This window comes from Orbicella faveolata, unplaced genomic scaffold (genome assembly GCF_042242905.1).
Source record: "Orbicella faveolata isolate gen_17 unplaced genomic scaffold, um_ofav_v1 contig_35, whole genome shotgun sequence".
In the NCBI taxonomy this organism is placed as follows: domain Eukaryota; kingdom Metazoa; phylum Cnidaria; class Anthozoa; order Scleractinia; family Merulinidae; genus Orbicella; species Orbicella faveolata.
Window position 1 is genome coordinate 19,538,106 of NW_028301564.1, and position 13,327 is coordinate 19,551,432.

The following is a 13,327-nucleotide window of genomic DNA, read 5'->3' on the forward strand; positions in this document are numbered from 1 at the left end:
AAGACTTACTTGAAAAATAGACGTGGGAACTGGAAGCTCTGTTGAATTTTCACCACAGTGATGACCCCGATTTAATTTTGGATAAAGCAGTGAAAGTATCCGGCGAAAACGAGTAGAAAAAAAAAGAAGAAGAGAAAACCAGAACGTGTTACATCAATGCACGGACTAATTGTATCCATGACGCTGTATGCAAAAGCTTGAAATTGCACTCCAAACGTACGTCACCAAGAGATTACTATGATCATATTCTCTTGACGTCACCAAATCTGTATCTTACTAGTTGTAGAGAACTGATTCTTTTTTTAAGCGAAACAAAACAGGAGCAAGAAGTTGGTGTATTTTTAACTTATCCAAGTGTTATTTTGAGGTTCCCTTCAATTTCAAGGCGATTTTGTACACTGTAAAAAAAAAGTAATAATTCAATGCTCCTTTAAATATATTCTCCCATTAAAGAACTGTGAGTAAAGTGATTCGGTACTGAGCGCTCTAAGTCCAATAGCGCCGCCTCGTAGCTTCCTGTGTCATCGTTCTTTAAGATGTTGTTGTTTTAGGTAATAGCCTTTACGTGCATCATCGTCACAAAAGCTCTATGAATATTTTAATAATCAATTCTTGGAACAGAACAGGTGTTAACAAACAATGCATAAGGTGTGTCAACTTGATCAAATTTCGATTAAGCTATGTCAAGAGGATCAGAAACAGCAAGAAAAAGGATTCTCTGAATCACGACAATTGCACGTTATCTTAAACTTTGCATTTAAGGCGCTATGAGTCGATCGCGTTTTTTTTTTTTTTTAGCTAAATAAGAACAGAATTCATATATTCGTTCGTTCGATCTTCTTTCTCATAAAATCTCACTGACCTATTCTGTAGAAGGCTCTAATGAGGACTTAAAAAATTGGAAGCCAGAAACATTCCAAACAGACAGTTAAATAGTCCCATTTAGCTAGTTGAATAACTTCATTAAGACTGAGTCATATTTACCAAGTTGTAAGCCGAGAGACCTATCTTTAAATTCCCTTGTATCTCATGAAATAGTGCTAAATAGCGATTTGAACATGAAATATCTGAAAATTATGGACATATTACACTGAAAACACAGCGCGCCTTTGAAAAATATTGTTGGATTTGCATATCGCCATAATAAATCACCAGAACCACGACCCATATGCAGGGCCCACTCACCCATGCGATTTGGCGCTCCATCCCCTACTCTGATGACTTGCAGACCACAGAAGGTCAATCAGATCATCACATCTAAGTAGCTATTTTTTTGTTGATATGAAAGTACAATGAAACATTCCTGAAAACGATTGAAGACTACAGAATTTCCGTTAATCATAGAGTTATATTCGCAACATAGAAATGCCCATACTTTTTTCTTTCTTCTTTTCTCAAGGTTTTCTTTCTTACCAAGAAAGGCATACGAAATAGGACGGTGGTGGGATTTAGTATAGGAAGACTAGCCTTTAACCACTCAACTCTTATCATAAATTTACCACTTAAAGGGACACAGTCAGTAAGCTTAAATCAACAATAAGTGTTTCACATTATGCGTACATTATTATGGAACTCTATCAATTCGATCACCAATGGGCCATGAAAATTTTACCGTGAATTTACTGGGTGGGGTCAAATTTCATGACAGGTCTATTCTTTTAAGTGACCTCTTAAAGTTAACAACGGAGGTAAATGACATGCTATTGTTTTTTAACATTTGTTTTGTTTGATGAATTATCAATGCGTATTTGGTTCGAGTGGCTGTATGAAAGAGGTAAAATTGTACAGGATTATTATACAGCTTGACATTTCAAAATAAGACCGTTAGCCGTATTTTATGGCGACCGCATTAACAGGGTTTTCTTATAAGAAATATTCTTATATCCAGTAAGAAAATGGCTGTAATAATGAGGTGACCTAGGGCTGGGTTACAATGTACTCAGCTGCTTTAAACTGCCAAACATATTAACCACGAGCACGGAATTAGAATTTATGACAAGAATGTTTTACTTCGTATTCTTCCAAAGTCAGTCATAACCTTTGTTGAGCACTGTTCCGTGAAGTTGACACACTTTGAGTACCAAAAACTGGTGAGTTGAAAAGTGGGCAACCGTTTTGCGATATCATTGTATATGGTTTCTTTTCTTTTCTTTTAAAAGGTTTGTAATTCGCCGGAAAACGATTTTAAATAATAAGTTTCAAGTAATATCAGATATTCTTTACAAGAAAATTTCGTCTTTTTCGACAATAGCGCCAACACGTGGCATGTTGTAATTTAGTAAAATATAACTTGTGTTTGTGATCTAGAAAAATCTGCCGAGAACCAGTAAAACTCTTTGGATTTTGCTTTCATCAGATTTAAGTAGCTATTTTTTGTTGACATGTAAGTACAATGAAACATTCCTAAAAACACTCGAAGACTACAGAATTTTCGTTAAACGTACAGTTGATTCGCAACATTGAAATGTCCATAGATTTCTTTTTCTTCTTCTCTCAAGATTTTGTTTCTGACCGAAAAGGGCATACCAAATAGTAAAGTGGCATGGTTGAGTATAAGGGGATAAGTCCTTTAACCACTCAACCCTTATTATATATTTACTACTCACGATTTATTTGAAAACATAGAAGCGCTGCTCAGTTTCCACTCATTACTGGTCGCTGTATAGCAACAGTGAAAGCATATGATAAAAAACATGTAAGTAACTCAGGAGGGTGTTTTTTAAAAAGAAATTCATCACATTTTGATTTATTCTTAAGTGGTGGAAGGAAATTAGTTCAGAATTCACGCCCTATATCAATGAGCCTCGACGACTCGTCACCTCCTTTGTCACCAAAAGGTAAATTTGTTTTTCTAGCTAATAGAATTTTACACACGTCACAAATGATCTGGGAACGTTTTAATTATCATCGCTTGCAACAGAACATGTGTTTACAAACAATGTATTAGGTATCTCGACTCGATATTATTTCAAAAAGGGAAAGTCGTGTCTGAAATGTTATAGCATGCTATGTCTAGAAGAAGATCAGACAAGCAGCAATAAAATTGATTCTCCGAATCAAGGCCTTGTTCAGATGTATTTAAGGAGAAAGGAGTCGATCGTGAAGTGTGAGCTAAATGAGAATCGTCCGTCCTTGTCGTGCCATGGGACGAATAAAAATGAGACTATGATTTTTTTATTCGTTCGTTTTCTCGTTCCTGCTTTCGTTTGATTATTCATTCGTTTTTTGAATGAAGAATTAAAAAATGAAGTCAAAAATATAACGAACACAGAGTTGACAAATCTTATATATCGGGTTGAATAAGTTCATTAGCAAGTCATATTCACCCATGAGGTAAAATAAAGAGATATAACTTTAATTCTGTTTCAACATAAAATTTTCCAACATTATGGGCAAGTTACCCAGAAAACACAGCACGTGGTTTATTTTGCAAATCACCATAATAAATCTTGCAACCCACAACGCCTGAACCACTAGTCATGCACCCTAGCTGCACCCTGCTAACTCCAAGAGTGCGAAAGACCAATTATAAGGTGCCATGCAAAAGTATAAAACATTTCCATCTCTATCGAACATTAGAATATGTTCTCAGCTGCTTTGAGATGCCAATGTTGATTATCCACGAGCGCGGAATGCGAATTCAAGATAAGAATGCCTTGCTGCGCAGTCTTCAACGGTTAGTAATAATAGCCTGCGGTGAGAACTGTTCCGTGACGGAGACTCGCATTAAGCATCAAAAGCTGGTAAGTCGAACACCACCAGGTTAACGTTTTGTTTTGTTCTGTTTTCAATATCAAAAGGGTTTTACTTCTTTTAAAACTTTTGTAATTCGCCGGAGACCTTCAATACAAATATGAGGTGCTAAATAACAAGATTCAGGTATAAAAGTCGTCTTATTCGACAATGCGGCCTGACGACACGTGGCATGATTATTTCGTAAAATTGTATCTGTGATTTAGAAAAATCAGCCCTTTTAGTTTAAACTTGTGTTCGTAGAACTTAGAGTTATTGTCACATCAGTAAAATGTCTACAGATTATATTTTCCCTATAATTATACGAAATAAACTCGCTTTCTTGCTTTCTTGCTTTCTTGCTTTCTCGCTTTCTCGCTTTCTCGCTTTCTCGCTTTCTCGCTTTCTCGCTTTCTCGCTTTCTCGCTTTCTCGCTTTCTCGCTTTCTCGCTTTCTCGCTTTCTCGCTTTCTCGCTTTCTCGCTTTCTCGCTTTCTCGCTTTCTCGCTTTCTCGCTTTCTCGCTTTCTCGCTTTCTCGCTTTCTCGCTTTCTTGCTTTCTTGCTTTCTTGCTTTCTGGCTTTCATGCTCTCTTGCTCTCTTGCTCTCTTGCTCTCTTGCTCTCTTGCTCTCTTGCTCTCTTGCTCTCTTGCTCTCTTGCTCTCTTGCTCTCTTGCTCTCTTGCTCTCTTGCTCTCTTGCTCTCTTGCTCTCTTGCTCTCTTGCTCTCTTGCTCTCTTGCTCTCTTGCTCTCTTGCTCTCTTGCTCTCTTGCTCTCTTGCTCTCTTGCTCTCTTGCTCTCTTGCTCTCTTGCTCTCTTGCTCTCTTGCTCTCTTGCTCTCTTGCTCTCTTGCTCTCTTGCTCTCTTGCTCTCTTGCTCTCTTGCTCTCTTGCTCTCTTGCTCTCTTGCCCTCTTGTCCTCTTGCCCTCTTGCTCTCTTGCTCTCTTGCTCTCTTGCTCTCTTGCTCTCTTGCTCTCTTGCTCTCTTGCTCTCTTGCTCTCTTGCTCTCTTGCTCTCTTGCTCTCTTGCTCTCTTGCTCTCTTGCTCTCTTGCTCTCTTGCTCTCTTGCTCTCTTGCTCTCTTGCTCTCTTGCTCTCTTGCTCTCTTGCTCTCTTGCTCTCTTGCTCTCTTGCTCTCTTGCTCTCTTGCTCTCTTGCTCTCTTGCTCTCTTGCTCTCTTGCTCTCTTGCTCTCTTGCTCTCTTGCTCTCTTGCTCTCTTGCTCTCTTGCTCTCTTGCCCTCTTGTCCTCTTGCCCTCTTGCTCTCTTGCTCTCTTGCTCTCTTGCTCTCTTGCTCTCTTGCTGTCTTGCTCTCTTGCTCTCTTGCTGTCTTGCTCTCTTGCTCTCTTGCTCTCTTGCTCTCTTGCTCTCTTGCTGTCTTGCTCTCTTGCTCTCTTGCTCTCTTGCTCTCTTGCTCTCTTGCTCTCTTGCTCTCTTGCTCTCTTGCTCTCTTGCTCTCTTGCTCTCTTGCTCTCTTGCTCTCTTGCTCTCTTGCTCTCTTGCTCTCTTGCTCTCTTGCTCTCTTGCTCTCTTGCTCTCTTGCTCTCTTGCTCTCTTGCTCTCTTGCTCTCTTGCTCTCTTGCTCTCTTGCTTTCTTGCTCTCTTGCTCTCTTGCTCTCTTGCTCTCTTGCTCTCTTGCTCTCTTGCTGTCTTGCTCTCTTGCTCTCTTGCTGTCTTGCTCTCTTGCTCTCTTGCTGTCTTGCTCTCTTGCTCTCTTGCTCTCTTGCTCTCTTGCTCTCTTGCTCTCTTGCTCTCTTGCTCTCTTGCTCTCTTGCTCTCTTGCTCTCTTGCTGTCTTGCTCTCTTGCTCTCTTGCTCTCTTGCTGTCTTGCTCTCTTGCTCTCTTGCTCTCTTGCTCTCTTGCTCTCTTGCTCTCTTGCTCTCTTGCTCTCTTGCTCTCTTGCTCTCTTGCTCTCTTGCTCTCTTGCTCTCTTGCTCTCTTGCTCTCTTGCTCTCTTGCTCTCTTGCTCTCTTGCTCTCTTGCTCTCTTGCTTTCTTGCTCTCTTGCTCTCTTGCTCTCTTGCTCTCTTGCTCTCTTGCTCTCTTGCTCTCTTGCTGTCTTGCTCTCTTGCTCTCTTGCTCTCTTGCTCTCTTGCTGTCTTGCTCTCTTGCTGTCTTGCTGTCTTGCTCTCTTGCTTTCTTGCTGTCTTGCTCTCTTGCTGTCTTGCTCTCTTGCTGTCTTGCTGTCTTGCTGTCTTGCTGTCTTGCTCTCTTGCTTTCTTGCTTTCTTGCTTTCTTGCTTTCATGTTCTCTTGCTCTCTTGCTGTCTTGCTGTCTTGCTCTCTTGCTGTCTTGCTCTCTTGCTCTCTTGCTCTCTTGCTCTCTTGCTCTCTTGCTCTCTTGCCCTCTTGTCCTCTTGCCCTCTTGCTCTCTTGCTCTCTTGCTCTCTTGCTCTCTTGCTGTCTTGCTCTCTTGCTGTCTTGCTGTCTTGCTGTCTTGCTGTCTTGCTCTCTTGCTCTCTTGCTCTCTTGCTCTCTTGCTCTCTTGCTCTCTTGCTCTCTTGCTCTCTTGCTCTCTTGCTCTCTTGCTCTCTTGCTCTCTTGCTCTCTTGCTCTCTTGCTCTCTTGCTCTCTTGCTCTCTTGCTTTCTTGCTGTCTTGCTGTCTTGCTGTCTTGCTCTCTTGCTGTCTTGCTGTCTTGCTGTCTTGCTCTCTTGCTCTCTTGCTTTCTTGCTTTCTTGCTTTCTTGCTTTCATGCTCTCTTGCTCTCTTGCTGTCTTGCTGTCTTGCTCTCTTGCTGTCTTGCTCTCTTGCTCTCTTGCTCTCTTGCTCTCTTGCTCTCTTGCTCTCTTGCTCTCTTGCTCTCTTGCTCTCTTGCTCTCTTGCTCTCTTGCTCTCTTGCTCTCTTGCTCTCTTGCTCTCTTGCTCTCTTGCTCTCTTGCTCTCTTGCTCTCTTGCTCTCTTGCTCTCTTGCTCTCTTGCTTTCATGCTTCTTGCTTTCTTGCTTGTTTTCTTGTTCACAGACAACTGACTGTGGCATTCATTTATATTATTTTTAGCATTCTGACAGACCAGAACCGAAATGTCCAAGATATTGCTTGTATTGATGATCGTATGCTTCGCATCTGTGCACAGTTCCCCGGTAAGAATTCACACTATAAAAACGCTTTCATGTTAACGTTGTGCTGCCTTTATGTTCCTTAAATTACTCTGAAGATCATTAAAGGTGCAGTTAGTGGTGAAAGCCAGGAAGAAAACCAGGAAGGAGAAATTAAATACGACATGGACATGTAACCGTGTTTAGCTTGAGAGAAAAATTACCTCGTTTGCTGCTCGGGAGAAGTACAGATCATTTCTTGTAATAATTCGGAAACAATTTAGTTAGCCTGCGAGCGGGCTCTTTTTTTCTTCTTCTTCTTTCTCCGTTTTAACCATCAAATTACGGCAAGCACAAACTTTCATTGAGATTTGCTTTGAATTTCTTTTATTTATTTCAAATATTACATCATATTTCCCCCTTAACGAGTGTTGTTATAATATTTATTAGATTTTAGTCTACAATCAACGCATTAAATTCAGTTGAATCCCGCTATTTTGAACTTGCAGGGGAAAAGAAAAATTGTTCAAAATAGTGGGAGTTCAAAATAGCCGATAGTATATGACTGAGGGGCAAATCCAAGGCAAATGGTTTTGAAGTTCAAAATAACAGGGAATTCGAATTAACAGAGTACGAATCGGCTGGGTCAAACTGTAATTCAGAATTACATGTTTTTTCTTAGCTAACCAACTGTTGTTTTCACTTCAATCCGCAGTTTTTATTCCAACCACCAATTGGTAAGTTAAGGCTGTATAATTTCTTAATTTAGGTTAGGCTAGACACTTGTTTCAATCATTTCAATCTTTTATTAGGATGATTTCTGCAGAACATTCGAGCAAAATGGCAAAAATAAAGTTACCAAAAGACCTCTTAGCATGGTAATATTTGAAACACAGAAAAGAAGAACTTATCGAGAATAAAGCTCTCAAGCTGACCCCGCGAGAGAAAATTGACCTTAAGTTAAAGTTATCCATATTTCAATTAAAACAGACGTTTCGCGTTAACACAATAACACACGCTTTAAGCATTCCTACGAGGTTTGGCTTTAACTTTCTCGAAAACGCTAGAGAATTTAATCACGGGGTCACTTAGAGAAATTAACTAAAGTGAGTTGTTTTAAATAGCATTCCAAAAGTTACCTTGCTATGAATAGATTTTTAGTAAATAATTTTTGCACTTACTGCTCGAACTTTAGTCGGAATCCGTCTTAAACTCTCCACTCATATCACTCCCAACAGTTGACAAAGTTATTCTATTTTAAGGTAGTCAGTATGCAAAGGCGAAAATTGGTTGGAGATTATTGTCAAGCTAGAACCAGGATGGGGAAATAGAACCAGGAAGGGATGAAGGTTAATTAAAGGTTAACTAAAGAGAGTTAATCCCTCATAAAGGAAATGATAGAGCAATGCATTTCACAGAAATGTTGTGCAAAGGTGAACATTGGTTGGAAATTAGAGTCAAGCTCTCCCATAATAGGGAAATAACCTTTCTTAAGTGAACATGGAGGTTAATTAACTAGAGTTAATCCCTTTTAAAGACCTTATTCTCAAGGTAATTCTTCTCAAGTAACTTTTAGATATTGCATCCAATTCTCTACCACGTTGATTTCGTATTGCCGGTTAAAAATTAAAATTAACATCCTTCTGAAGTTTATGTTTTATCAGATGTAAGACCCTCTATGATGACGTTTAAGTTCGACAGTGATTCTCATTTTGATATAGAGGGCGTGAGGTCTGACATGAATGGCTTGAAACCCCTTGAGAGGACAGTAAAACAAAAACAGAAACAATTCCCCCTAGCCCCAAACGACAAATAGAATTACAAGCTTACGAGAGCTGCTACACTATCGCAGTGAAAACCAACCGTTAGATGAAATATGCGTGCAAAGCAGCTTCGGCAGTCCACGTGAGGAAAGTTCTCGTGACATAATTACCTACTTTTAAACTACTTTTGAAGCCGGGAGTTATCTAAGGGTGCTTTCCTTTGGGGTGATCTGGATCAGGATCAGTGATCCAAGATCGCTCGGATCATGATGCATCAAAGAAACCGATGAATCCATTACCAGAGTGGATTTACTGGTTCTTTTGATGCACCATGATCTGAGCGATCTTGGATCAATGATCCTGATACAGATCACCCAAAGGAACGCACCCTAAAATAACTTGAGAGGGAGTCCTTTAGGAATAAGGGTTGGGGGTGGGGGAGGGTTAACTCTTTTACCCTTAATCCTGTCTTGCCTTTGGAAATCGGAATGAATAGGAATGGCGAGTCATTCATCCTTCCCTGACACGATTTTCAATCAATATTTTTTATTGTTGTTATAACTTTCCTTAGTAAATTTCCATCCGTAGTTCTAACATGACTGTTAATATTTATACATGTTTCAACTTTATCACTCTCTGCAGGGAACTGTGAATGCATACATCCAGAGCACTGCGGCCAGTATAATATATGCCAAGGTGCCATCTGCAATACACTCAGTTCCTGTTGTCTTTGTAGCTGTGAAAGTGCTGTTTGCAAGTACATGGATATTTTCGGCTGATTTTGATGAAGTCAAAAATGAATTAAACTAACTCATGAAATGTGGCATGTATTGAGGGTATAAAACGAATAAAACTGGTTTAAACTATTCAGTGTATCTCGTAATGAATTGTGGGCATCTAACTAGCGGATAAGAAACAAAGAAAAGTAGTGCAGTCCTGGCGGCTATAAAAAAAATCGTCACGGTAACAGTAATGTCGAGGGAATAAAAAGCAATGCACTTATTTCATAAATTCACTGAGTTCAGAATGTTTTTCGAGAAGGTTGTAATATTTATCTTGCCCTGAATTATAACTGCCACTGTGTGTAAGGGTAATAGAAGGTCTATTATTATCATTGTTTTGTTTTGCATTGTTTTTTAATTTCCATCGTTTTTGTTTTATTTTATTTTTATCCTACATGAATATTGGAATTAAACAAAATCCACCATTTAGCAGATCTGTAACAGAAAGATACAAATGATCTTCAGTTACTATCAGTAAAGGACGAACGTTAAGAGAGGTAGTCCCTCACGCAGGGCTTATTCCGAATCATGGTAGTTCCTCTCGCGTTATCAATTCCAAGATTACACCCGACTTTTTAAATCTCAGGAGGATTTAGACATAGCTAACCCTTAGACAAGAATTTACACGTACGCGGCTCTACACGCATTTTCATCCACCAAGTTAAAATCTACGCAACGCGCGCGCTAACATCCGCGTGGGAACAAGGTACCAGCTGGGTATAGCCTAATAGGACACTCTTTGCTGACTTGATTGTTTGTATTTTTCCTCTTTAACATACCACCACGAATTAAATACAAACATTGAAAGAGCTTCGTGATTGAAACTTCGTGACTAGTGAAATTTGTTGCTCTTTGGATGTAACATTCGAGGAAAAATTGGCTTTCAAAAACTGCAAAATCTCTGGGTGGCAAAAGCGCTAATGAGCTCACACATTCTTCGCAAAATTTGAGGTTTTAAACCCGCGTCGCTCAAAAAAGTTTTTAATATATCGGGCCGGCTCAAATTCCTTGGGACAATTACTCGTGTTGTCCCCTTTCAACATCTAGAACTGACATTTTTGTAGCTATAACAGGAACTGTATCGCTTAGGCTAATGAGACAAATATTATAAACAAAGATTCTCCTATAAAAATAACTTGAGAGATTAACTGGGGACTAAGTCTTATATCACTCACTCACTCACTCACTCACTCACTCACTCACTCACTCACTCACTCACTCACTCACTCACTCACTGCCCGTGATGCCCACTGGGACACAGGGCAGCAACAAAGGACCTCACGGCTATCTGTCCCCGGCTAGCCTGTGGATGGAGCTCCAGCTGTGGCATTAGCCTCTCATTCTCTCTCGACAGTGCGTCGCCGTGTATTTATCGGTCTGCCCCGCTTACGGCTGCCCTCCGGTGTCCGACTACTCTCCCTCTGCCGTATTCGAAACCGAGTCTCATTCCCCCTTGATGACCTCCTCACCAAAGTCTTATATGTACACTAATACAATATTCATTTTTGCGGCACGTTCTTCATCTAAGTGATCTGTACCTAGTTCAGGTTTTGATAAATCTATTTAAGATGAAACTTAAAAGAAAGAAAAACAAATTAGCTTCTTTTGTCTTTTTTATGACTTCTTCAAATTATTTTAATTAATCTGAAAATAGCTTAGCGATTCATGACGGGACGCACGGGGCTTCAACTGTAAGTACCGCAGAGAAATGGTAGGAAATTTTCCTAGCATTCCTTACATACTCTCACTAGGGATCTTCGTCTTGCGGCCAGGGAAGGCGTCATAATCTGTTTCAGTGACATGTCGATGATATAAAATAAAAAATAAACCAGAAAGGGCCGATGGAATATGAGACAAGCTTTAACATGAAATATATTTTGTAACGTTTCGCTATTACACTGGAGTATGTTTACTATGTATGCTTCGTGTTAACTGTAGAAGTATTTTAGGCGTGAATCCCTCAGGGGCTAGTAGGCTATTTAAGAATTTGTAAGTTATGCAAGAGCCACTCGAAGGCATCTCTTTCAACTTTGCTTTTGCTGTTATGTCGCCGAATACTGAACGAGCGAGCGTTCCCGCTTCGATCGCGCAATCCTTCACTGAGGGAGATCTTTTTCATGAGACTGCTTCACGAACATTGTTTCCTCGTCTTTTGGACGTTAAGTTTGTTCAGAAGTTCGCTGCATTCAAACGCGGTCTCGACGAGAAACAAGCTGCCACTCAGTCTCAACTGTAGAAGCTAAAAACGGTATCCAAGGCTTCGAGTTCTTTTAACTCTAAAGTACAATACGAGTTCAGCAACTCTCTGCTGGATGCAACAGATGGGACCAGCAAGACCATCTCAAAAGGAAACCTTTCAGCAGCCAAGTTATTTCGTTCCGCGGACAAGAACCCCGCTGTTTGGGCAGCAGTGCAAGTACGAATCGACGAACTCGCCGAAGATTCAGAGGAAGAGAAAAAGCTCTGATCAGCCGAAATACGAACGCTAGCTAAGATCCGGGAAAAAAAGCGGAAAAATGAGTCTAGCTGGCCAACTCTACAGCTACCCGCTCTACATCCAGTGAAGCTCCATCCACTCATGGCCTGTCCACTGGCAACTATTTTTCTTCTAATCAGCCTTTTTGTTTTTTTCGCATGCAGTCCTTTCGTGGACGTCAGCCTCAACTAGCAGACAAGTGTTTCAGATGCGGCCAAAGAAGCCACTGAGCAAATCCATCTTCCTGCCCAAGCCGCTGCAGCCCCTCCAAGCAGTAAAAATACATACTTATGGCAAATACCAAGCTGCATTGAAGAGAATGGGATAAGATGAGTATATAATTTTTTCAATTTAATCAAATGATTGGGAGACCCGGTTGAACTTATTGATAATTTTGTTGAACCATGTGATTCAAGGTTTTTTGGAAGTCTTGAAAAGACAATTTACTCTAAGGGGCTGAAAAATTTCCTTAGCTGTTCATTCATCGTTCGCGTAAATTTTGGTTATGTCAATTGTGTCCATTACTTTTGACTTTGTCATGGCAACCGCAAACTTCGTATAGGTTTGGACAAAAATCAACTTTTTCTACATACTTCTGTATTATTTTTTCCAGCTTTGTTCATCATTTTGCTGAATTTCACTAAATTGTACATTTCATAAGCATTCTAGATTATTTTTTGACTTTTTAAGAAAATAGTATTATCCAAGATGGTGGGACAAATGACGTCATGCGACGTCACAACCAAAAAATATGTCATTATTTTATAGAGCAAGCTCAGGGCTTCCTGTACCTTAATAGAACGAAAACCCAAGGAGAGGGTTTCATCCCCCTTGTGCCACAATGGGGGTGTTAGTCCGAGGGTTAACAATTGTACTAGCCCTGATGACTGAATGAATGAATAAAAGACTGATTATCAGGACAGAACGCATTATATTTAAGTTAAAGGCAACCTTATGGTTAATGTAGATTTTTTTAAATCACATAGGTGCTTCTAGCTTTATTCGCGATACTATTTTTGATGGGTATTAGATTCTCTTTATTTACATTCCACCCTCAGCTCAGTTTTCTAATAATCACTCAGCCATCCAGTCCAGTATAGTGATTTGTCGAGCAGGCTATTTCTGATCTTCTGGCTACAGGTTCAGTGGTCGAGTGCGCGTGTGCTCCTGCTGTTGTTAACCCGTTGTCAGTTTCCATACAGTTAGAGTTCTGGAAGAATCATAATGTTTCTTATCTCAATTCCAGTGTTTTCCAGACGTTGCTCGCAGACTATCTTGTATTGTATGCTCGGATGTTAGCGCTATTGGATTGGCTGCTTTTATTGCCATTGGTAACATTGCCTGTATTCGCACAAAAACTGAGATTCTATGTAGACTAATACCAGATCGAGTACCACGTGGAGAGAACTCCACTGTGTTTGTTTTGCTTTGAAAAGTTTGCACATCTTCTTTCAGGGTGCTCTGTTAAGTGGTTTACTGACAACCAATCTGTACCTTTGATCGTCGATTCTGGTAGTATGAAACTGTGTTCGCTTCAACTCGCC

The 13,327-nt window shown here is 40.1% G+C and overlaps 1 long non-coding RNA gene and 1 pseudogene across 3 annotated transcripts; both read left to right on the top strand.

Moving 5' to 3' along the window:
* The first annotated feature begins 1,955 nt into the window (after positions 1–1,955).
* On the top strand, positions 1,956–9,391 carry LOC110045107 (uncharacterized). 3 transcript variants are annotated; one of them, XR_002296185.2, is made up of 4 exons: positions 1,956–2,090; positions 6,725–6,807; positions 7,478–7,499; positions 9,168–9,391. It is a non-coding gene; the product is annotated as an uncharacterized LOC110045107 (long non-coding RNA). The 3 variants fall into 3 exon arrangements; XR_016202036.1 differs by lacking the exon at positions 1,956–2,090 and adding an exon at positions 2,772–2,837; XR_016202035.1 differs by lacking the exon at positions 1,956–2,090 and adding an exon at positions 3,645–3,743.
* A 1,640-nt stretch (positions 9,392–11,031) lies between these two features.
* Positions 11,032–12,363, top strand: LOC149103660 (uncharacterized; annotated as a pseudogene).
* Positions 12,364–13,327: the final 964 nt, after the last annotated feature.